This window comes from Pleurodeles waltl, chromosome 1_1, assembly GCF_031143425.1.
Source record: "Pleurodeles waltl isolate 20211129_DDA chromosome 1_1, aPleWal1.hap1.20221129, whole genome shotgun sequence".
NCBI classification, from domain to species: domain Eukaryota; kingdom Metazoa; phylum Chordata; class Amphibia; order Caudata; family Salamandridae; genus Pleurodeles; species Pleurodeles waltl.
In genome coordinates this window covers 21400292-21426665 of record NC_090436.1, presented here as the reverse complement: position 1 = coordinate 21426665, position 26374 = coordinate 21400292, and the positions used below count along the sequence as shown (strand labels likewise).

Genomic DNA, 26374 nt, shown 5'->3' with positions numbered 1-26374 from the left:
GCATCCCAAAGACCAGTTTGAGGATCAATGAACTTTGGACTCATCTGCTTTTTAGCTGAGGGTTTCCACTTTCTAGCTGAGGGTTTCCATTTTGTAAGGATAAGTGAATCTGGCCCGATCTATGTCCACACTAAAGTTTCTCATGGTGCAATTTAATCTCTTTCCCATTGAACTGTCATCTGTTGAGGATGCTTGACAATTGGGGATGCTTCCTCCGGACCATTGATGACTGCAAAGTCATTCATCACCTACAACTATATATTCATGGATTTTGTCATTCTTATAAGTCCTAATGGACGTTAAACATTTCGATTAAGGGCTCATGAAGCAGAAAAGGAAGGTTTTGATTTATTAACGCTTAAACGTAGTGCTGAAATAATCATGTGTGACTTTAACCGAACTAATAAAGATTGTACGGGGACAAAATGTGCCCTCAGAGTAGTTTGCCAACGTTTATATGCGTGCTTTATATAACATGGTGTATTAGAATTGCACTAATCCGACATAATCATAAACGTGTGCTATGATTTGCTTGTTTGAAATGTTTTAGCTTAACATTACTTTAGCGGAGGCTTTGGCCTAGTGGCCTGGTCTCACGGTTTAGATGCTCGTATTTTTCCACTGTGCTATTAAACGTGTATTTTTGCTTGAAGCTGTACTTTTCCACAGAAACTGTTCACATGCTTATCTTAAAGTTAGTGCCAGCCTGGCATATTTTCTCTTTAATTCAAGGTCGACTTGCAGGTGCGGACAATGGAGGCTCTGAAAGTGAGCTAATTGGGAGACAATGTTGCGATTTGCGTACCCATCTCCAAGGATAATGTATGCTTAAGTAAAAGCTTGAGAACTGTCGTTTTTGATTGGTCAATTTGAAGCTAACCTATGAACCCTCCAATGGAAGACCCTACTGGACTTGAACTGTTGTCTATAAAACCCAGGTGCACGAGAAGAAGGTAGCCATTACACGCTCTGATTGCCATTGTGCGATCATTACAGCCATTACCAGCTCGATACCCGCCATTTTGACTTCGTAGCTATTATGGCCCACTTTGCTGCGATGCCATTTTGAAAGAGACTTTGATGCTTTCTCTAATCGAGAGAAAGAGACTTTGATGATTCTTGCCCTAGAGACTTTAACTTTGATTTGTCCCTTTGCATGAAGTAGTAGTTTTACCTTGCCGCCGTGAGGCATTTGTCCTGTCCACCCCTGCCCCTTTGTCCCGTCTCATGCTGAGCAAGAAATGGTACCCATGCTGACCGAAGGACGGTACCTGTGAGACGAAGACTTCCTTGTATGCTGATCGTAATTGGTAAATATGAAAGGAAATTGTAAAATTGCATTGTGTTTCTTTTAGGTAACCAACTGCTGATTTTGATAAGGTCCCTAGCTAGGAGTTTTCTAAATTAATGTTGCTAAATCGTTTTTGCATGAAGTCCCACATGCCGATGCTAATTTGAGGTTAGATGAGGATTCCATATGTTGCACGATGCAATTTGAGATCTTGTTATGCTGACTAAATGTATGCCATTAGTTCATTACAGATTATCGTATTAGTGATTTGCATTGCCATTATCGAATGCCTCGTGATTCAAATGCTTCATAGATTGCACTTGTTTCGACGTTATGGACAGCTATTAATGTTCATATATGTTTATCATTTGGTGTTGAGACACATTTATATTGTGCTAGCTTTGTTAATATAGGGAAATAAAATTCACTAACTTTGCAATAAACTGGTGTGGTTATTCCTGGCTGAGAGGTCAGGTTCGCCGAAATGTATTCTGGACTAATTGTTAAGTGTTATGTTGATCAAGGTGTTGCTTATGTTCGTTATTGATTATTGATTTTTTGATGAGACTGATCGATTAAGAGTACAAAGAGTTCCCACTAAGTCAAAAGATTCATCGGCCTAAAGAGCATCCGAACACAGGTAAATTATTACTACGGACCGCTCTATCAGTAGATGGTAGCAGAGGACGGTTACGTCTTTTGGGACCCTGTACTCTTAAAGTACATGGTGTTGAATTAACGGTTACGCATTTTGAGACCCCCACTCGAGAAGTTGAATTAGATTTTTCTTGGATAAAATAGATTGACAAAATGATGATGGGCTAGGTCCACCGCGACTTTCCCGGGATCTCGGAGCTTGCGAATGGAGAGAACGGAGGTGTGGGATCAGCGTTGGCAGTACTAGTGATGGTATGAGTGAAGTTAGGGTTTTGCGCTTGCACAGCTTATTGCCGCAGGGTGTGTGAAAAGGTTGCGAGGATTTTTCTTTTTAGAGGATAGCGGAAATGCGACTCCGAGTGTAGAAGTAGTGAAGTCGTCGAACTTTATAGAGATAGCGGAGGTGCGGCTCCGAGTGTGAGAGTAGGGAAGTCGTCGAACTTCATGTGCGTGTGGCGCTTTGTGCATAAAAAGGTCCACGTGGTTGTTGTTGTTGAGACGGGCCCTGCGAGGTCAAGAGACTCCGGAGTATGTTGATCCATGTTGTGGTCTGGGCGGTTTAGTAGGTTGATCGGGCGTGGTCAACGAGTCAGTACGTATGTTAGGGAGTGAAAGAAACTTCGACTTCGGGCTTTGACAAGATTCTAAGTGCACTAGAACAGATCATTGACAAGTTGAGAGTAGGTCTGCGGGTCAGATTTGCTTGCGAATGTGGGGACTGAGAAAGACGGAATAGCGGCCGAGGCTAGTGAAAGGTCCCGAGGCTAGTGAAAGGTCCCTAAGGTTCTGAAGCGATTGTGTTACCCTTCCTATAGTAAATCGACAGATCTGTTTTATTTTTTGGTAGCTCGCAATATATGCAAGAAGTTGTTACGAGAGGAGGTGAGTGAAGGAAGACTAGCCGCGAGGCTTTGTCAGCCGCAGTGTGTGGGAGTGTGACGTCACTAAGAGCCGCGCTGGGATAGGTTGGTTGCAGGGAAGGGTCGCGCACGGATTGGACGCAGTCCGTGGGGCTCGATTGGAAGGGGAAAGGCAGGTGAAGAGTATTCCGGGAATTAAAGTCACCTATTGATTACAAACTTTGTGAAATAAAAGACGAGAAAATGAAATTCTTTAAAGCATTCAGGAGCGCGATGAAGGGGGAGTCTTACATTAAAGCGAGCGTAGGAGAGGAGACGCCGCCCGAGGGTACACCAGCTTACATTGTAATGGAAGAGAAGGGGGTAGCTCCGTGCCTTTGGCTAAAGCAATGGCACAAACTGACAGAGAAACATGGGAGCGTAGCGTTCCCGATACATGGGGCATTCAATATAAGGATTTTAGAGAATTTGAGATTCACGATGTATGACATGAAGGTGCCTCCAAGGCCAGCACAGTTTGAGGCTCTAGCAATTTGGGAACTAATGGCCAGGCAGCAACAGCAACAGCAAAAGAAGTTCGAGACCAGAATGAGGAAGGTAGAAAAGACACTAGCGGACACTAGCGGATGCTAGGTGGGATAATGCACAGAAGGTGTGGAGATCAGATGTATTACAGGGGATAAAATTGTTTCCAGCAATTACTAAGGAAGGAGAGGAGACAGGGAAGAAAGCTACCTGTAAGACAGACAGGAAGTGTTCCAAGGATAGAGAGGACGAGGAAAAGTTGAGAAGAGAAGAGGAGTTAGAGGATGAGGAGTTGATAATGCAATTGCTGAACGACCGTCCACCGCCTTATGCAGAGAATGGACAAGGTCCAAGTACCAGTTCTGCCCCTCCGGCACCGGTACAGAACAGTGAAACCCAGAGTTCAGGAGCGTCATCGGGATCTAAGGACCCGAGTCTGCTGTTCACCCCGCAGATACCGCAGGTTAGGAGAATATATCCAGATGAAACCAGCAGAAAATTATCAGCCGCAGATGCCAGGGTACTACAACAGTGATAACAGTGCAGGAATGATTCTAGATCCAACCGTAAGGGGAGTACAGAATGGTTACAACCAAACAATGGCACAAGCTGAATCAACTCAGTTTTTGATGCCTCAAAAGCAGATGCAGGGAGGAACTGCACATGCTCAGATGACGGGGAGTCAGATGGGCATGCCGACAATGATGACCCATGGTGTGGGCATGAACATGCCACAGAACATGGGAAATGGACAGAACCCAGACGCTATATCACTACCCATTACTGTAGGTCCACCGGTACCTCTGTATAGTCAGCCTAACTTGGGTCCGAGCAGTCAGGGATCAATGCTGCAGAATGGGACCGAAAGGAGGTGCATAGAAAACACTCCAGGGATAACTCCGATAGCGGCTCAGCCAACTGGGTCTGGGTCCTTGATGGAGTTTAGTCCCATATGTGCTCAGTCAACACTGGTGAGGTCGAGCCCCCCACTGATAATACCCCTAACATCGAACACTGAAAAGTTGCCGCAACCATCGATGGCAGTCGATGTGAACGCTACCCTGATGGGGGTGAATGCGCAACAGCTGACACAGTGGTTCAACAATCTGAATTCCACACAAAATTCAGCTAGTGGGAAAGGAGAAGACTATATGAATAGGGTCAGGTTGAACATGGAAGCACAAGAATTGGTGGAAGGGACTATGGGTGTGAACAGGTTAGAGTCCTACACGGAAGAAGAGCTGAGGTATCTATGTCCCAGGATTACGAAGGAAGTGAACAAGGTACATAAGAGTCTGCAAGAAGCAGCCGACAGAAACGGGGTTGACATAGACATGATGAAACACTTAAGCCGAAGCTACAGGTTAGATTTTGGGGCCACAGACTTTGAACACATGAGGTCAGCAGGCATGAAGACACACCTTAGAGAATTGCTGCAGAGTGCACAAGTGTGGAGGTGCTTAGACAAGTGGGAAAGCAGATGGGTAAAGAGGAAGGAAAAGAGGAGGGACAGTGCTACAGAGCACAATGAGAAAAGACCGCAGAGTAGTGATACAGTAACAATGTTACCAATGAGGGAGACAGCAGGGGGAAAATTAGTACATGTACCATGGCACAGAAGCGACATTCAGTCCTTTACGGACGATTTTCCCAAACTAAGAGAGAAACCGATTGAATGGTATCAGCAGACTGACAGGTTTGTGAAGCTTGCAAAATGTCTCTGGGAAGATCTGAACACTCTCTTTGAGATTGTGGTTCCGGCAGATTTGTGGGAGGATTGCAAAAGAGCTGTAGGTTGGCCGACAAGTGAACCAGAGAGAGACAGGGAGACGGGCGCACCATCACCTTTGGTGATGAGCTTGTACTATAAGGTGATTGAGCATTTGAAGACTCAGGTACCCGCGAAGAATGTGGATTGGCAGAAGATTGATCGAACGGCCCAAGAGGCTAAAGAATCGATTCATAGTTACTATGAGAGGTTGTTGAAGGCGTTCAAGAATTACAGTGGCACGGAAACAATAGAGGCGAAGGATATGCTTCATTTTGTGTTCAGATTTGTGGAAGGGCTGAGACCAGAAATAAGTCAAATGATAAAGTCACATTTGATTTGTTGGCAGTCTAAACCGATTGACGAAGTCTTGACTTATGCGAAATACTGTAGCGACGAAATTGAAGTGAAACAGAAAAGGCTGAAAGAGAAGGTGATGATGATGCAGCTTAAGGCAGCTCAGACAGGTTTGCAAGGTCTGCAAGGTTTGCAAGGGATGCAAGGGTTCCAACAGCAGGTACCGCAACCGCAGCCGCAGTTGCCGGGAAACATGGCGTTTCAGCCACAGGCCAGAGGCAGAGGAAGAGGAGGTTTTGTGAATAATGGTCCGGATTTGAACACTGTTGTGACGGGTGTGCAGGCAATGAAGAAGGTGATGCCGTGTCACGTGTGCGGAATCGTAGGTCATTGGAAACGCGAGTGCCCGATGGTGGTGCAGGAAGGTGCAGGTGCAGGTACAGGTGCGGGTGTTGGTCAGCAAAACAATGATGTCAATGCATTTCAGACAATGAGGGGACCGAAACTGAGAGGTCCAAGCCCAAATTTTCAGACCGTAAATCAATTGCAGGGATTACAACCTATGCAGCCGCAGCAGATGCAGATGCCCCGTATGCAGATGACGCAAATGCAGCCAATGCAACAGCAGTTACCTATGGTACCTAATCAGCAAATGCAAATACCCTTGGCACCAATGAGTCAGCAGCAAGTGATGGTTCCTCCACAGGTCTCGGGTCAGGTAATGAGCACAAATGGCACCGTACAACAGTTCCCATTACACAGTGAGAGTGGAATAAACAACGTATGGGAGAGTGAAAGTTCAGGAGAAGAAGGAGATTGTGTGCTTGCGGCATCCTTGGAAGTTGATCAAAGGGGTCCGTACGTAGAGGGAAGAGTAATGGGTCATCGTGTTTCATTCTTGGTTGACACGGGAGCCACGCGTTCAACTGTTAAGAGCAGTGAAGTACCAAACTTGCCACTCTCAGGGAGGACAGTTCAAGTGGTGGGAGTAGCAAACAGACATCTGACGAACCCAATAACAGATCCGGTACCAGTCAGCATCGGTAACTATCAAGGGGTACATCAGTTTGTGGTATGTGACTCAAGCCCGATAGCACTGTTAGGGAGAGACCTATTGTGCAAATTGGGTTGTTCGATCATGTGTTCGAACGAAGGAATAACAATCCAGACGAGCAGTGATGGGGAAGAAGAGGACAGTGTAGAGGGGGATGAAATGGAAACGGTAGATGAAGAGTATCCTCTGATTTGTCTTTTCCCGATGATAACTGAAGAGGACATCCCAGCTGAATTACGGGAAACAGTCGGAAAGGAAGTGTGGGACATGACAGGGAAAGAGGTGGGATTGATGAAAGGAGTAGAACCAGTAAAAGTGACTGTAAAGCCCAATGCAATCTTTCCCCAGACCCCACAATACCACATGCCACAAGACACCCTCATGAAAGTTGCTCAACTCATTGACGAATTTGTAAAGCAGGGGGTACTGAAAGAAGTGTTAAGCAGTCAATGTAATTCACCAATAATGGGACTAATAAAGCCGAGTGGAAAGGTCCGACTCGTGCAGGATTTGAGGAAAATAAATGACATCATAGTCAAGTGCTGCCCAGTAGTACCGAATCCAGCTGTAATAATGTTTCAAATTCCTTGCGATGCCGAATGGTTCTCAGTCATCGATTTGTCACAAGCATTCTTTTCCGTGCCTCTTCATGAGGACAGCCAATTCCTCTTTTGTTTCAAATTCCTAGACAGAGTGTACAGTTGGTGTCGAATTCCTCAAGGGTTTTCTGAGTCACCGTCAATATTCAATCAGATTCTAAAGAAAGATTTGGAAGCATTAGAATTGCCATTCGAGTCAACCCTAGTACAGTACATTGATGACTTACTGGTTGCATCAAAGACAGAAAGTGGCTGCACAGCCGATACCATTGCTCTGTTGAATCATTTGGGAAGGAATGGACATAAAGTGTCCCCCTCCAAATTGCAGTTCTGTCAGAAGAAAGTGAAATACTTGGGTCACCAGATAGAGAAAGGGTCACGGAGAATAATGAAGGAAAGAATAAGAAGCGTACTACAAATGAGTCCACCAAAGACAAGGAGGGAGGTGAGGAAGTTTTTGGGAATGGTGGGATACTGTCGCCAGTGGATTCCCAACTTCTCGACTCTAGCAAAGCCCCTACTGAAACTGACCCAGAAGGATGCTTTGGATGAAATTGAGCTGAAAGGAGATGAGATGGATGCTTTTGTTGAACTGAAGGAATGCATGTGCAGGGCTCCAGCTTTAGGTATGCCTGATTACACAAAGCCTTTCACATTGTTTTGTCATGAACGTGATGCATGTTCTTTGTCTGTCTTGACCCAAGCCCATGGTGGTGTAAACAGACCAGTAGCGTATTTTTCAGCTACTTTGGATCCGGTCGCAGCAGCACTCCCAGGGTGTTTGCGCGGCGTAGCAGCAGTTGGTATCAGCCTCACTCAGAGTGAAGGAATAGTGATGGGACACCCAGTAACAGTCATGGTCCCTCACTCAGTTGAGATACTTTTGACCCGCTCCCGAACGCAACACATGACTGGAGCAAGACTCACAAAGTATGAAACGATTATTCTGGGCTCACCGAATGTGCAGCTGAAAAGGTGCACTACGTTGAATCCAGCAACCTTGCTTCCTGGAGAAAATGCCGAAATTGAGAACGCTGAAGACGTCGAGCATGACTCCCTTCAGGTGACTGAATTTTGCACAAAACCTCGACCGGACATCAAGGATACTAAACTTGATGAAAATGACCAAATTCTTTTTGTTGATGGTTCATGTCTAAGAGATGGGATGGGGATTTTGAAAGCAGGATATGCTGTATGTACTGTGACAGGGGTCTTGGAAGCGGGATGGCTTCAAGGAGTCTATTCTGCACAAGTAGCAGAACTTGTAGCCCTTACCAGAGCATGTCAACTATCTGCATTGATGAAAGTCACCATTTACACTGATAGTCAATACGGGTTTGGGATTGTGCATGACTTTGGACAACTATGGTCACAGAGAGGGTTCCTGACTTCTTCAGGATCCCCAGTGAAGAACGGGGAGAGGATAAGGGAATTGTTACATGCCATTCAAGTGCCAGCCGAAGTTGCAGTGGTAAAGTGTAGTGCCCATACGAAAGGACAGGACTATGTGTCTCTGGGAAATGCATATGCGGATCAAGTCGCAAGATTTTGTGCCTTGAACTGTATATTACTCAGGGATGATTGGAATACGATAAATGAGCCAGAACTCGAACCAGCTGAAGCATTTGCCTTGAAGGTCGTAGATACAATAGATGAACTAAAAGCACTGCAGAACAATGTCAGGGAGGATGAAAGAGATTCCTGGATTAAATCACAATGTATAAAGAGACAAGACGAGTTATGGGTTTCACATGAGGGAACGTTTGTTTTGCCAAATAGTCTCTTATCACAGCTTGCGCGGTTCTATCATGGGCAAGCTCACCTAGGGAGAGATGCCATGATAAGATTGTTCAAAACTGATTGGTTTAACCCCAGATTTCGTCAAGCTGCAGAAGCAGTTTGCCATCGATGTGTCACTTGCCAGCAGATGAACCCAGGAAAGGGAACGGTTGTGAACGCGAGTCACATTGGTAGGGCAAGCGGGCCTTTTAGTCGAATGCAGATGGATTTCATTGAGATGCCTGTGCATGGGGGTCTGAAATATGTGTTGGTGATTGTGTGCATTTTTAGTCACTGGATTGAAGCATACCCCACACGTAGAAACGACAGCCTTACAGTTGCCAAGCTATTGTTGAGGGAGTTGATACCACGTTTCGGATTCCCGATCTCTTTAGAATCAGATAGGGGAAGTCACTTCAATAACGAGGTGATAAAGTTACTTTGCGAAGCGCTGAACATTGAGCAAAAGCTGCACTGTAGCTATCGCCCTGAAGCCTCAGGACTGGTGGAGCAGATGAATGGTACGCTGAAATCAAGAATGGCAAAAATATGTGCATCGACAAATTTGAAATGGCCTGACGCATTGCCCTTAGTGCTAATGTCAATGAGAAACACTCCTGATAGAAAAACTGGATTGTCTCCGCATGAAATACTCATGGGCAGGGCTATGAGACTTCCTGCAGTTCCCGCAAACATGCTTTTGAATATTACAGATGATATGGTGTTAGACTACTGCAAAGGACTGGCTGACGTGGTTCGCTCTTTCTCTCACCAGGTGGAAGCGACCACCTTGCCACCGATCCAAGGTCCAGGACACGCACTGAAAGCAGGTGACTGGGTCGTGGTAAAGAAGCACGTGAGAAAGTCGTGTCTGGAACCCCGTTGGAAAGGCCCTTTCCAAGTGATCCTGACGACAACTACCGCTGTGAAGTGTGCGGGGGTTCCCAACTGGATTCACGCCAGTCACACAAAGAAGGTGTTGTGTCCCACAGATGAGGAAGTTGAAGCGCTGAAACTACCAGTGCCTGATAAAACAGCGCTGAGTGCTGAGACGGAACAAAACCGAACTGAAGGCGAGCAGGCAGAAACGGGAGAGAAAGAGATATTCTCTGACGACGAAGACACCAACTCGCTTGGGGGAGACCAAGGAGAAAGTTCAGACAGCGACGAAGCAGCTGAAGGTGACAAAGAACCTGAAGCAGCTGAGGGTAGCAAAAAGCCTGAAGCAGCTGAAGGTGACAAGGAGCCTGAAGCAGCTGAAAGTGATAAGGAGCCTGAAGAAAGTAACGGTGACGAAGGGCTCGAAAAAGGTGAAAAAGCAGGAGAGCCTGATCAGAGGAGGGCTTTCCCAGAAGCAGACGATACAGAAAAAGAAAAAGAGAACGTGATTGATTCCCCAGAAGGAGGGAACGAGGCAGAAAAGAACAAAAAGGTTCAAGCTTCCACAGAAAAGACAGCAGGTCCATCAAATGGACATGGTGCAAAGAGAAGACTAAGGCAGTCATTCTGACCCTGGCGGTCAAAGACCGCCAGGGCGGAGGACCGCGGGAGCACCGCCGACAGGCCGGCGGTGCTCCAATGGGGATTCCGACCACGGCGGTAAAGCCGCGGTCGGACCGGCACCACTGGCGGGCTCCCGCCAGTGTACCGCCGCCCCATTGAATCCTCTGCGCCGCCGAGGGGATTCCGACCCCCCCTACCGCCATCCAGATCCCGGCGGTCCGACCGCCGGGATCCGGATGGCGGTAGGGGGGGTCGCGGGGCCCCTGGGGGCCCCTGCAGTGCCCATGCCACTGGCATGGGCATTGCAGGGGCCCCCGTAAGAGGGCCCCTAAATGTATTTCACTGTCTGCTGCGCAGACAGTGAAATACGCGACGGGTGCAACTGCACCCGTCGCGCAGCTTCCGCTCCGCCGGCTCGATTCCGAGCCGGCTTCATCGTGGAAGCCTCTTTCCCGCTGGGCTGGCGGGCGGCCTGAAGGCGACAGCCCGCCAGCCCAGCGGGAAAGTCAGAATTACCGCCGCGGTCTTTCGACCGCGGAACGGTAAGCTGACGGCGGGACTTTGGCGGGCGGCCTCCGCCGCCCGCCAAGGTCAGAATGAGGGCCTAAGTATCTCACCAATAAAAGAAAAGGGTAAAGAAAGTTTGGGTGACGGAGGAAGGCCAAAAGTGAAAGAGAAAAGAAAGGAAGTGGCGGTTGTGGAACAATCGTCAAGTGAAGAAAAAGACTTGACAAAAGAGGAAAGTGCCAGCGAAGCAGAGTCGAAAAGGGAAGCAAAATTGAAAAGGAAAAGGATACCAAACAGGAGATATTCCGGTCCTGAATGGGCATATGCAGTCAATGACGATTGGACTGACGAGTTTGTATCTCTAAGCATCGAGAACGAAGAAGAAGAAGAGATACCAATAGAAAAGAAAAGTTTCATAGACTCTGTCGATTGAAAGAGTAGTAAATGATATTGCTTGCTACGATTTAACGTGAAAGAAACAACCAGCTGAGACATTGCTAAACCGGACGAGACTTGCTAAACTGATAAAGACTGAGTTATTGCCGAATTGAGACAAATGCTGCTAACCGATAAGTGACTGGCCTTTTGAAGAAGACGGTGTGAACCTTGCGCTCGTTCAGCTTTGTAACTGAATTGCTAAATAGTTTCATTTATAAGTGCTTCTAGCTCTCTGATTCTATACAGATCATGACTAGGTACGCTACGCAAAATAATAGAAAGAGATATTGTAAATATGTGTATATAGGCTTGGTAATTACATGTGTAATAATAATAATGGCAATTGTGTTTGGAATGCATGGGAAGGGTGAAAGTGAGAATATCGAGGCTTCTACTATTGCTCCTGTTACTGTCACTGAACTAACCCCATTGAAAAGACTAGCATTGGATGAGAGGCTCTTGCACGATAAGAAAGAGCTTTCGTATAACGTTTTCTATCGCTTGCTAACAGTTTATGTTGAAACCATGGATGCGAAAGATTGTTATGTGTGTACACAGATACCGACATCAGTAAAGGAAGGGGTAACTTATCACCACATGCCTCTTACATATGGGATTACATGTAGTATAGTGATGTCTAGGTTTTATGGTCAAACTAACATACAGTATTTTTACTCGAATTATGATGTTACCTTTGCTTATGTTCCTATAATAGCACAGCTAAGCCAGATTGCTAAAGATTGGGATGCTAAAATAATGAGGGAATTTTTCGAGCCAATGCAACCTTTTGAAACGGCTCATGCTCATAGGGAGAACCTTACTTGCTCAGTCTCTGCTGTAGAAATAAGCTTTTTAGATCGCACAGATGATAGAAGGGCACAAATGAAGGCGAAATTAGAAAAAGAGCTACATAAGAGGACTTCAGTAGATAATTATGATTTTGCTGCTATAAAGACACAAGGGAAAATAGCTTTAGATGCTTGGCATGTAGGGAAATTTTGTATATATCGAGGTGAATCTTATTATGACAATATTTTTGTAGGAGTGAGTGAGTGTAAACATACGTTTATTTTTAAGGCCAAATGGACATTCATGATGAACGGACTTGACCCTGTCATTCCAGGTGTATATTACATTTGTGGGCATAATGCCTATTATCGTCTTCCAAAGGGATGGTGGGGGAGATGTTATTTGGGTATAGTGTTCCCAAAGGTTTATCAACTGGATGACGTATCGATGATTCAAAAGACATCTGGATCCCATCGTATCCAGAAGAGAGAGACCGCAGCTGCTGTGGTAGGTGATATATTTGGAGCCATGATTCCTTCATTGGGAGTTGTGTTGAATTCCATCAAAATAAGAAAGTTGTCTACTATAGTGGATAACATGCTGACAAAGTTTTCAGGTGCTATAATCCTGATAGATGCTGAACTTGCAGCGGAAAGAGCCATGACTCTTCAAAATAGGCTTGCTTTAGACATTCTTTTAGCAAAGGATGGAGGCGTTTGCAAAATGATTGGTGCACGACACTGTTGTACCTATATACCCGATAATAGTGTGAAAATTAAAACTATGCTTGCTAATCTAACAAAAGAAAGTGCAGATTTGAAGGAATTGAAAGAGCCAGGAGTGTGGGAGAAGGTTGGAAAAGGACTTGCTTCAGTGGGACATTGGATTGGGGGAATTTGGAATGGAATATTATTGAAAATAATAGAGGGAATATTAATAGTTATAATTTGTGTGTTCGGAATTTGGGGAATAAAAAGGGGAATAATAATGATTATGGAAAGAATTAAAAGAAGAAAAGAAGAGACAATTATGAAAAGAATGGCAGAAGAATACAAAGCGCAAACTAGGGGAACTAAAAGGAAAAGGGAACTGACAGAATTTTAATGGAATAAAATTTGTGGGCGTGGTTTGGTGTGATGACAAGTAGTCATCAGAGGAGGGATTGATGAAGCAGAAAAGGAAGGTTTTGATTTATTAACGCTTAAACGTAGTGCTGAAATAATCATGTGTGACTTTAACCTAACTAATAAAGATTGTACGGGGACAAAATGTGCCCTCAGAGTAGTTTGCCAACGTTTATATGCGTGCTTTATATAACATGGTGTATTAGAATTGCACTAATCCGACATAATCATAAACGTGTGCTATGATTTGCTTGTTTGAAATGTTTTAGCTTAACATTACTTTAGCGGAGGCTTTGGCCTAGTGGCCTGGTCTCACGGTTTAGATGCTCGTATTTTTCCACTGTGCTATTAAACGTGTATTTTTGCTTGAAGCTGTACTTTTCCACAGAAACTGTTCACATGCTTATCTTAAAGTTAGTGCCAGCCTGGCATATTTTCTCTTTAATTCAAGGTCGACTTGCAGGTGCGGACAATGGAGGCTCTGAAAGTGAGCTAATTGGGAGACAATGTTGCGATTTGCGTACCCATCTCCAAGGATAATGTATGCTTAAGTAAAAGCTTGAGAACTGTCGTTTTTGATTGGTCAATTTGAAGCTAACCTATGAACCCTCCAATGGAAGACCCTACTGGACTTGAACTGTTGTCTATAAAACCCAGGTGCACGAGAAGAAGGTAGCCATTACACGCTCTGATTGCCATTGTGCGATCATTACAGCCATTACCAGCTCGATACCCGCCATTTTGACTTTGTAGCTATTATGGCCCACTTTGCTGCGATGCCATTTTGAAAGAGACTTTGATGCTTTCTCTAATCGAGAGAAAGAGACTTTGATGATTCTTGCCCTAGAGACTTTAACTTTGATTTGTCCCTTTGCATGAAGTAGTAGTTTTACCTTGCCGCCGTGAGGCATTTGTCCTGTCCACCCCTGCCCCTTTGTCCCGTCTCATGCTGAGCAAGAAATGGTACCCATGCTGACCGAAGGACGGTACCTGTGAGACGAAGACTTCCTTGTATGCTGATCGTAATTGGTAAATATGAAAGGAAATTGTAAAATTGCATTGTGTTTCTTTTAGGTAACCAACTGCTGATTTTGATAAGGTCCCTAGCTAGGAGTTTTCTAAATTAATGTTGCTAAATCGTTTTTGCATGAAGTCCCACATGCCGATGCTAATTTGAGGTTAGATGAGGATTCCATATGTCGCACGATGCAATTTGAGATCTTGTTATGCTGACTAAATGTATGCAATTAGTTCATTACAGATTATAGTATTAGTGATTTGCATTGCTATTATCGAATGCCTTGTGATTCAAATGCTACATAGATTGCACCTGTTTCGCCGCTATGGACAGCTATTAATGTTCATATATGTTTATCATTTGGTGTTGAGACACATTTATATTGTGCTAGCTTTGTTAATATAGGGAAATAAAATTCACTAACTTTGCAATAAACTGGTGTGGTTATTCCTGGCTGAGAGGTCAGGTTCGCCGAAATGTATTCTGGACTAATTGTTAAGTGTTATGTTGATCAAGGTGTTGCTTATGTTCGTTATTGATTATTGATTTTTTGATGAGACTGATCGATTAAGAGTACAAAGAGTTCCCACTAAGTCAAAAGATTCATCGGCCTAAAGAGCATCCGAACACAGGTAAATTATTACTACGGACCGCTCTATCAGGGCTTAAGAGGAGTTATCGAGCCATTGATCTTCTCACACTAGAATACCGTGAACTCAGTTTTGATGGAGTAGCTCAACTTCTCAGACCCTAATTTTATATATTACAATCAGTCAAAAGAGAGGTTGAAGGTACCAATGCGTGAAGTTATCTAACTCCCGTTATACACTTTCTTCACTGTCTTTCCAGTTCTACTGTCATGGTGCCTATTTGTAAGCCAGGTTGCACTTCTCTTGCATCGCCCAACATGGTTCAAGAGCGACACAAACCTTACATTTGATTTATGAAGACACACAAGGCTACTTTGTGTGGCCCTGACGGGCTCCATAAATCTGGAGTAAGGTAATGCAAGGCAAATAGTTGTGTTGCCTTACTCTGCCCTTGGAAGTCGTTCCATAGCCATTGCATGGATGTTCCCACGCAACCTCCATGGTTTTTGACGCATTCCCAGATTGACCAGAACCAGCAGACATGGGAATGCACAAAAACAGTACCCCTTCTCAAGAGAGGCGTAGCGAGGAGAAATATCCTTATTTTTCCTTGTTACTTCTTCTTTCTGTGTGTGCTGCATTCTGCAGCACACATAGTTGGAGGAAAAGTCTCTCACTATTGTTTTTATGCAGGAAGTTGTCCCTTCTTGCACGAAAGCAATCCTGCATACAACACAGACACCCTTGCACCATGGTGGAAGGGTGCCTGCATTGGTGCTAGGCTGCTCAAAGTGAGCCAATGCAGGAACAAAGGCGAGAATGCTCCATATTGCCTTAAAAGTGGCACATTCTTCCCATTTCTGCATATCTTAGCATGACGACCTACCTGGACTATATACTGGCTCTTCCTGTAGCGCTGGGATTTTCTTGCAGTCGAGTAATACTCAGGTTGATGATGTTCTATTCTTGTAAATGGAAAGCCCCTGTTCAGTCGTTCACAAGGTCTGCAGCAATGCTGTTCGTTTGGCTCCTGATAAATGATCTACTCCCTTATTATTTGTGCTTTGGAAACAAAAAGGTTAGTTGTTTTTTATCCATCTCATGAGATGTTTACATGTTTTACATACCAATTTCAATGTTCATCCCTGTACTTTATTTCTCTGGAGTCTTGTATGTTTTGTGAAACAATCTTATGCATGTGCCCTGAATCCCACTGCGTACGTTTGGTAAAACAAAATAAAATGGTGTCCCTTCAGTCCCTGCTCTTTCATTGCTTCAGGTATATTGCTTATGTGTCCCTGATGTTTCACCTCTCTCTGATCTTTCACAGCCTGCATCCCACAAGCGTACACTAATATAGATTTTAATGGATATGGCGAACGCACTCTTCGTACAGCATCCTTTGAGTTGTGCAGGGATGCGTGCACACAGGACCCCTCCTGCCAGTTTTTCACATATGCCACTGCTTACTACGCTGTTGCCGCTGTACAGTAAGTTCATTTTCCTTCCTGACCTTTCCCATTCAGTAAATGGTGTTGCTGTTTTTTTCAGCAAACTTTCTGGGGCATATTTATGAGAGGCTTCTGCTGCTCGAGCGTCACTTTTTTTCATGCTCCAACGGTGCAAAGCTCTCAACCATGTCTATGAAGACCCGCAAAGCCACTTTGCTTTGGTTTTCTTGGCCTCGTAGATATGGAGTAAGATAAAGCAGCGCAATCCGCTGCGTTGCTTACTCTGCGCCAGGTGTTGCGGTGGGATTTTCATGCTGCCCCAGATTTACTCAGTCACATAAACCTGAGGTAGCGCCAACCCATTACGCCTCCCCAAAGCATGCGTAAAGAGGAGAAATATTTTTATTTCTTCTGGTTTCTTCCTCTTTCCATGTGTGCTGCATTGTGCAGCACACATGGAAAGGGGAAAATGCCTCTTTGAATTGTTTTTGTGCAGGAAGGTGTCCCTTCTTCACAAAAACAACCCTGCATGCAATGCACCATGATGCAAGCGTGCCTGCGTTGGCACTAGGCAGACGTTTGTGCGTACGCGCAGGTGGAAAGGAATGCACCGTATTTGCTAAATGTGGAGCATTTCCTGCCCCTTCACATTGGCGTAGGGCAGCGCAGCAAGAACACTCCTCCTGTCTTTCATAATCACAGCAACTGAAATATGGCTGCAAGGAGATGTGACCTTGCACGTTCCATCTTGCAAGAACAAGGGAGAAACAAGCTTTTCTGTACTTCAAGTATTTTGAACAAATTGCATTGTTCAGTGTCCTGTGTAACAAATAGCAGCCTAAGAGGAACTGACTCCTCCTTGCTCCACCGAGCACTTGTTATAGGAAAGCATATAGGACACCAGTGTACAGCCACACATGTGGACCGGTTGCAGGAGAGATGCTGAGATATGGAGTTCCGCCTTTAGGCTTAATGACACAAGAAGGTACACAGGGAGGCTTTACATGCCTTGGCATATTATTACCAACTAGCCATGCCCTAGGCAAGGCTACAAAGGGGGGATTATGAATGGGGAATGAAATGTGACTCAGGATTAGCTATCCTTTGCTCTAATGTGTATAGCCCTGGTTGTGGTATTTATATTTGCAATGGCTCTAATATACGTGATTTGTGTATGATACAATGAAACAATGTACTTATGTACTTAATTGTAATATACTTTGAGGTGGAATGCTTCGCACAAAAATATGCCTGTGTGGCCACAATAAATGTTCCCTTACATCTTGCACTACAACCTAAGCCAATGCTCTGAAGTCTTCCAGGCTCCTTTTGGATGCGCTAATTTAGGTGATTCCAGATTTTATGTCACTTGATGCTTTTCACAAACCTCTTGTAACTTTACTCACAACGTCCCTTCAAGGGTTGTAAAAGGTGGTTGCAGGTCTTGTGACTTCCAACTTCAATTAAACTAAATCTTGCAAACACCTGTAAGCAATTTAAGGAAAATTAATATTTATCTTAAGTATATTAAGGGCCTGATTACGACACTGTTGCTCTTCAGACCGCCTGGCTTGTGGTGGCGGTCTGACCACCGCCAAACCGGTGGTCCAACTGCTTTGCAGGCGGTCTGACCGCCACATTATGACCGTGCCGCAGTCAGACTGCAATCACCGCCAGTTCTCCTCCACAGGAGGGACTCGCGGTCCTGCAAGCAGCGCTACCCTGGGGATTACAACCCCCCTCTCTGCCAGCTTTTACATGGCAGCAGCACTGACATGTAAAGGCTGGCAGAGACGGGGTGCAGGGTGCCCCGGGGGGGCCCTGCACTGCCCATGAAATTGGTATGAGCAGTGCAGGGGCCCCCCTGGCCAACCCTGTCACGATGTTCACTGTCTGCTTTGCAGACAGTAAACATCTCAATTGGTGCTGGTGCACCCTACGCACTACATCATTGCCACCGGCTCTATTATTTACTGGCATCAATGTTGTGGGCTGTTCCCCGCTGGGCCAGCGGGTAGAAACACCGTTTCCACCCGCTGACCCAGCGGGGAACTCTTATTGGGACCCGCAGGAAGCCGCTTGCACTGGCAGCAACCTGACCGTCCGAACAAGTCATAATGACCCCCTAAGTGTCACAGACAATGTGGAATATGTGACAAATTGGCCGGACTATTGATGACTGATCATAAAATTATTTGCGATGCTGAAAAAATTGGGTGCACAACTAACCAAACTTTAATGAATATGTCAAACAAAGGCTCAGATCCAGAGTGGATGCAAGTTCTACATTTTCACCATTCGAGGGGACATCTAACTTCTGAGTGCATACACAGCCTGATATAAATCCCATAGATTCACCTGCATTCAGCTGCTCATTGTTTAGGTACTGCAGTCAGCAAGAGGTTCAATCTTGCGATACAATCATTCATGAGGTTTTAGTGAAATAGCAGGTTGCTTCATATCAGCCAGTTTGGTGTGTTTTGCACGCAGTGGAAAGACAAATTAAATGACTTTCCCTGTGCACAGATCTGATCTGGGGACGTTAGTAATTTGTCTGTGTATCATTTGGTTACCTCCTTGGTGTTGTAAATATGGGGGCCTATTTACAAGCCCTATGCACCGTCAGTGCGTCATATTTTGTGACTCGCTGGTGGCGCATAATGCAGGCCCATACCTACAAGGCCATGCAAATCCACTTGGCATGGCTATGAATGGCCTCATAGATATAGTGTAAGGCAACACAGTATAAGTCTCTGCACTGCTTTACACTGCATCAGAGAGGCATTCCATGGGCCTTACGGAGGGTATTTCCACGCAACACCCATGGATTTTGATGCACACCCAGAACTGCAAGAATCTGTGAATGTGGGAATGCTTCAAAATCTTACGCATCCCCAGTAGAGGCTCAACCAGCAGAAATATTTGTATTTCTTCTCGTTTTGTCCTCTTCCCATGTGTGCTGCTTTCTGCAGCATACACAGAAAGTAAACAAAGCCTCCTAGGATTGTTTTTGTGCAGGAAGGGGTCCCTAGCTGCACAAAAACAATGCTGCTTACAACACAGGCTTCCTTGCTCCATGGTGCAAGGGGGCCTGCATCAGTGCCAGGCAGCCCATGGGGAGAGGGCAGAAATGCATTGTATCATGTGAACATGGTGCATTTCTGCCCTTTCGCTATGGTGCAAGACAGTTCAGCAAAGTCACTTGGTGAGCTGCCCCAGCACCATGGGGCTTGTAAATAAGCTCCTTGGTGTCAAGACCTAGATGTGCAGAAACATAGACGATCTTGTCTTCTGCTCAGTGTTGGTAAATGACAATGCTGGTGGTAGGGATGTGACCGGCAGGACGAATGCTTGTTGTTGATAATGGTGGAATGCTTTAGAAAAATGCCATCGTGCCTGGAGGGAGGCGGGGTGGAGAGTGTGGAGGGTCTGAAAGGCAGCCAAAAAGTAGATGCTGACAAGGTCCATTGAATCCCATTCCTGACTGCCAGGGGAAAAGAAAACTCCTACCACTAGGCAACGATCCACCATGCACTTAATGGTATACATGAAAGATACCAGGATTCTCCTTAAAAGGGTCCCACTTTGGAGAAAACCCCCCAGAAAAAAATAATTATGGCACAATATATAAGGAAGGGGAAAAGAGCCAAGCAAGAACCCCAGGCTTTCAGTTCCAGAAGAAAGCCCTGCTGCTAAAACCAAAAATCTGGGACAAAATAGTAGGAAGGGGCGAAGAATGCAGTAAAAATTGTGAAGCATCTTCCACAAGGGGTTGCGTCCATCATAGGTGATTCAAACTGGAAATGACATAACAGAAAAAGACTTTACTTTATCTTGGATTGACGTCAAATAACATCATATGGACTGACTGCTATCTTGCAAAGGGCTAGTGATAATGCCCCTTTTCAGAATGTGATGGTGCTTGCTGAATAAAGAAGAAGCCCACGTGTGATGTCTTACATTCCAAGCTCAGTTCCAGAGTCTTGTGCCACCCTTTATGTCTGGTATTCCAGGTAGCTTGCAGAACACCCATTTGGGTGACCGTGACCATGGAGACGCCGGTGATGTCTAGGCAGCACAGATGAGCATGTTGGAACACAATGCTGTTGCTCTTGGCATGGATAGCAAGGATGTAACATAGGATAGGGTCAGGCCATCAGATCTTTTGTACATAAGAGGCAAATGTAAAGTTAGTTCTATGAGGCCGACACCAGGCTTCTGAAACAAATTTCCAAGTATCAAGAGCATTGTTTACAGGAAGGCCAACATTAGGGTGTACTATTTTAGTATGGATAGCAATTTATTGTGAAACTTGTAAACAACCCAGAAGTAGTCCCTTTAGAACTTTGCTACTGCAAGCACCAAGGTGGAGATGCAGAAATGGAAGGAACTCTCATAGGAATAGACACTTAGGCCCTCATTACGACCTTGGTGGGCGGCTGAAGCCTAGTTTCCGCCCGCCGGCCCAGCAGGGATCTCGGCCGCAACACAGGAGCCGGCTCCAAATGGAGTTGGCGGAGTTGTGGCCGTGCGACGGGTGCAGTTGCACCCGTCACGCTTTTCACTGTCTGCTATGCAGACATTGAAAAGCTGCACGGGGCCCTGTCAGGGGGCGCCAAGGTTGGAATGACCCCCTTAATGATGGTCATGGACCTATTGGGAAAACTAAAGCACAGGGTAGAGGTGGTGGGTGAAAGGTCAAGGTGAGGCTCTTCATGCTTTGACCTCTGAGGCAGACCACCTTTTGCAGCGTTGATTGCTATGTGTGTACCACATAGGCCGCCTATTCATGTAGGCTGTTGGTGGTGTTAGCATTGAGTACAACACCATTAGCAATCATAAGTGTAGCCTACCCTTACCCTTACCCTTTGTGGAGGTTACTCTAGCCTCCTTTTGCAGTTTTAAACAAATTCATGACATCTGTGGATCACCCCATACGAAGCGGGATATGATGTGTTTGCTCTCCATATTTCCCATTCAGGAGCATGGAGGTCACCCTTATTGTCTAAGATGATGTAATAAATAATCCCTCATCAGAATATCTCTACAGCCTTTCTGTGCCTCCATAGGAAGGCAATCCCTCCAGCACTGGTACTTCCACAGAACAGGTTTCCCGGAAGAAGCAAATGTTGCCCAGGCAGTGCCAAAGGCAAAGCTGCAGTGAGCTAGTTTGCAAATTTCAGGTCTGGGTTGACTGAAGGAGTCTCAAACTTCAAAATATGATTATGGGCAAATTCGCTCAATCTCCCTGTATCTAAAAAAACACCTGACCTTGTGTAACGTAGTCTGGTGCTCATGTAAAGTGCTCTAAAGCCTTTGTGCCAATTCCGTGCTCTTTAACACTGCAAACAAAACAATGTTGGTGGTAGATCTCTTCTGTTTGTAGACCTGGAGTTGCTGTGAGGTAACTCAGATGGTAGAACCTTGGGTTGGAAATATTTTCATTTAGTGACTTGCCTGCCTCACCAGTGCAACCGGTACCTAAAAGTACTGGCTGATTGATTTTGGGATGGTCGTCAGTGAAATCTTACAGTGTTAACTAGGGGTTAGGTAAATACTGTGTCACTAAGCAATCAGGAGTTCACCTCTGGTAGCTTAGCCACTGTATTTCCTTGGACAAATGCAAGCAAAGTTTTTAATTAGTACTAAAACAAAATAAAAATAAAAAAATCCAACAGAAACATTCTCAAACTAATTTGGAAAAAAGATTAAAAGTGTAACATACAAAGCATGACCAAAATGAAAACTTCACAAAGGGGGCTCAGTAGAGGTACATTTTTTAAAGAGAATGCCCACAAGCTCCAAAAAGTCAATTATATTTTTCGGGCCTGATCCAAGCAACTCTTCAGACTGCAGAGGAGCACAGTCACAGGTCACTGCCTAATGGGTCACTTCAATCAATAGTTTTACCTTCAGATAACGGTGGTCATTTTTAACTTGGCGGTGTGGCCGGACATGCCGGCGGGGGCGGGTAAACCCGCCAGTCAGCATGGCGGGCCACACAGCCACATTATGAACACCATGAGGGCCGCCAACAGCAGCCCTCACTCACCGCCAGGCTGCCTCCGCCAGGCAGCCTGGTGGCGGTTGGAATCATTATCCGACAGGCCAGCGGTGCTGCCCCTCAGATAATGATTCCTCACCCTCCAGCCTTTGGCTGGCGGAAGGGGTGCACCGGTGCACCGGGGCACCCCTGGGGGCCCCTGCACTGCCCATACACTTGGCATGGGCAGTGCAGGGGCACCTGTGCAGTGCCCCATCGCGGAGGTCACTGCCTGATTGCATTGGCGGCAGTCAATGTCCCGGCCAGGCATTCCTGTGGGCTGGTGGGCAGAAACAATGGTTCTGCCCGCAGGCCCACAGGAATGTACATTATACGGCCGGCGGGGATCCAGGGTTTTCGACCTCCGTGTTCATAAAGAGGGCCAAAGTCTTTCACATGAAGGGCAAACTTCTCCAATGGGGCAGGCAGGACACAGTGTCCCCAAAGCTGAGTGTGAATAATTCAGGGGTGTGCTTTCACCTTCAGTTTTGAATCAGAAATCTCAAAGGGGGACTAATTAGAAATATGAAGCTGCCTGTTTCATTTTGCCAGGAGGATCACACTGCCACCTTTTCTCACTGTACAGAAGCGCTTTGTCTTCTTTCACTTCTTAAAATCATCTCTCTGGACAAGGCTGAAACCCCAGGCTGGGCAGGGATGCCTATTTCTGGTTTCTTGCATAATCTTGGCATCTCCTCCTAGTCATTCTGAAGTATAAATACTTGCTTCTTAAGCTGCTGAAGTTGTTCCTTCTGATCTGTTGTAAGTGTCTGAACTGTGAGGGCAGCTCCTAGGGGACCAGTTGAGAGACAGTAGTGGGATTTAAGATCAACCAGTCTCTACACCCAGGGCTCAGCCTTCTACAAAATGCTCAGCTGGTTCGTCCATTTGTCTTTTATCTTCCTTGGACTGTAGGGTCTTGAGAAGTGCCCCCACAGCTCAGGTTTGGTCCTTTCTTCAGGCTGACACAGAGTTTTGTTCTTCTCCAAGTCCAGTTGTGTTTTGAATTCTTTGGACGAAGAGACTTTCATATAGCTGACACTAACTAGCGATTGCCGATGACACAAAAGCCAATCCTAAGAAGGATTCAACATTCAACTCTCTTTTTAAGCACTTCCTGTAACATTCATACAAAGCAAGGACAGAAAATATGAATCAGTGTTGTCAGGACTCCGGCACTACAGTGTAGAGCTATGTCACCCCTGGGCAATCAATGAGCGAATCTCCCTGTCTCCACCGGCAAGAAGCCCTCTCCACTGGGTGAGTGACCAGGGTGCCTTCTGGGGTGACAAGAGTTGCCCTGGCGGTGGGTAGGGCACAACATGCAGCCTGCAGCTCGCTTGTTTTCTCCCTTTTCTGCTTTTGTAAGCTATCTGTGCTTTTTCTATCACATTCCTACATAACTTGAGGTGGGAGTTGCTGCATTAATATCCCTTGCGTTCTGTTCTTGCCATTGAGCTGCCTGTACTAAACTGTCCCCAAAGGCCCTTCGGTCATATTTATGAGAAAGTGAGTCATTGGTCCCAATCCCCCACTTCTCTTGCGTCGCCCTAACAACACCATGGTTGTGCCATATTTACAATACAGCGTATCATGGCGGTCGTTACAACAACAGCGTCGAATTTTTTACGCTGTTGTGGTGCTTTGCTGCACTAACATCAAAAAATGTGATGCTAGTGCAGCAAAGCACAGGGAGCCGTTGATTTTAATGATGCGTCATTTTAAAGCCTGCGTTGAGCCGGCATTAAACATGATGGAAAAAATAGTGCAGTGAAATCTATTCAGTTTCACTGCGCCATGTTTTTCGGGCCTCCCGCGTTGGCACGCCCCCTCTTCCATACATTATGTCTGGCGCAAGCATAATGTGGAGAAAAGGGTTGTAAAGTGGTGCAATGCATGTGTTGCACCACTTTGTAAATCTGGTGCAGGGAAAAGGCCAGCTTAGCGCCGCCTAGGCATAAAGAAAACGATGTTATGGGGGTGCTAAGGCGTCAGAAGGGCTTATAAATGTGCCCCTTTGGTCATTGCTAGGAGGTGCTCGCATGCTTCTTCTGGGCTGGGGAATCTGTTTGCTGCCAGTATAGGAAGAGACTAGCAGAACTAGATGAGCCATCAGACATAGATAACAAAATGTATTCCATACATTCTTTTTTGCAAATTCCTGTTTATTAATTTTTAACGAAAAATTATTTTCGGTGCATTTCACAATGAAACAAGGATATTATTTTGGCTTTTCGTGACATATGAAAGTATGAAGTTTAATTTTAAAGCCTGCTTCAGCCACATGGTAAACTGTTTTGGCCTATTCAGTCAAACACAGTTTTGAATATTTTTACTGTAAAGGCTTCTAAACTGCATGTGTGGCATGTTTCATTTCAAAACATTAGTCACCCAGGCCTTCTGTTCTCCAAGGCAGCACTTATATGTGACTTAGCTAGTGTGTGAAACAGGCTCTTAGACATGTCTAAAAGGCTTACATTGACATATGAATGTTGCAGCTGTGGTCTTCAGCATTTCTGGTCTACAGTGTCTGCACACACTGAAGTCCACATATGACGTCTGACTTTGGGGCCAATGGGGCCACTTTCCTGCTCTGAAATATGGCTGTGCCTAGAAGTCGTATATGACAATGACAATTAGCCAATTATTTACATGTTTAATTGTCAACGCTTGTGATGTGGTTGGTGTTTAGCATACTTGCAGTACCCAGAGTCCTAAACCTGCATCAAATTCCAACTACACCAAAATAATCAGGGGAAAACATGCAGAAGGGTGAATTTCCTTACATCAATCATATAGGCTTCTGCACTTATTCCTTGTACACATGGCCCAGGCTTCCTTGCTGAACTAAAGTTGCTGTCAAGCCTTAACCTTTTCACTGCCATCCTAGTGTAATGGCTACATTGCATCCGGTTGTGGGCTGCTTCTCAATTCTCCATCATGTGCCTAGGTGTATCCCTAACTTAAGGTGCGCCCATCAGGCCTATCCCATGTCACCAGCTTCTTTCTTCCAGATCTCTGGTGCAGTCCACTGCAAGCAGTTTGTCCTGGAGCTGTCCCAGCTCTTCACTGTGGTGGGGCCTTCTCAAGAAGGGATGGATGTCTTCCACTAACTTTTGACTCGATGGCCTATGATATTAGGTTTTCTACAAATGATGATCTATCGCGGAGGCTTATGAGTAATGGAGGGGTCACAAATTTCTCTTCCAGTTCTCCTCTTTTCACACCTCCCTGAATCCCTTACATTTCAATGTTCGAAGCAGACATCACAGTGTCACGTAGGCTCTCATTATTCTAATGAGGCTACTGGAATTTGAGCGGCAGAATCGCCCGCGGTGTGGGAGACTGAGTCTGAACCCACTACAGGTGACACCTAATCTGGGTTCTCCTCCGGCTAACTAGCAGTGCCGCATCTCTTCCTGAGAGCAGGGATGATTGGGAAGCTGCGCGCATGACATAATTGATTTCTCAGGGAAGCCGTGGTCACTCAGGTCCTATCCGTTTCTCTCAGTTACGTAAGTCTCACATACACCATGACAACAAGTTTATTTTCTTTTTTTCAGGGGTACCTGCTTCCCAAAGAACGTCATGAGCCTTCCAAACCCTGATGTGCTTGATCTAGTTCCAAATGTCACATCTGGATTCCCTCTGAGGAAATGTGAGGGGGACATTGAAGGTAAATGAGACCACTGCTTGTTGCTGTGAATGGCCATTTCCTCTCCCTGACCAAGACCTTCTCTGAGTCACTGCATGTTTCCCTAATTTGTATTATGGTATTTTTGCAAATGTCCTACAACCTATTTCTAATATCACACACTCTTGTTTCTTGAAAGTCATGCCCTTGAAATAGAACAATACCTAATCGCTGGCGCATCTATGAGCCCTATCAATCATCTGTATGAACTCACGCTCCCGCCCATGCCCACCCCAACTAATGATCACAACTGACTGCTTGTCAGTGGTAGTAAGTGCTATACAAATGCAATTACAATACAATTCAATAACAAGCATTGGCAAAGCTCATAGGTCTGGTGTTAGCCTTTCTGGCATTTATGTTTGGTTTTGTCATACTTTTTGCAAC

At 45.4% G+C, this 26374-nt stretch overlaps 1 long non-coding RNA gene across 1 annotated transcript in view; it reads left to right on the top strand.

The window, feature by feature from the left end:
• LOC138250895 (uncharacterized) overlaps positions 1–25963 on the top strand; it is a 60566-nt gene extending 34603 nt beyond the window's left edge. The window contains exons 2-3 of the long non-coding RNA XR_011198231.1: positions 16130–16289; positions 25857–25963. This is a non-coding gene — a long non-coding RNA (uncharacterized lncRNA). The remainder of the gene's footprint in view (positions 1–16129; positions 16290–25856) is intronic.
• Positions 25964–26374: the final 411 nt, after the last annotated feature.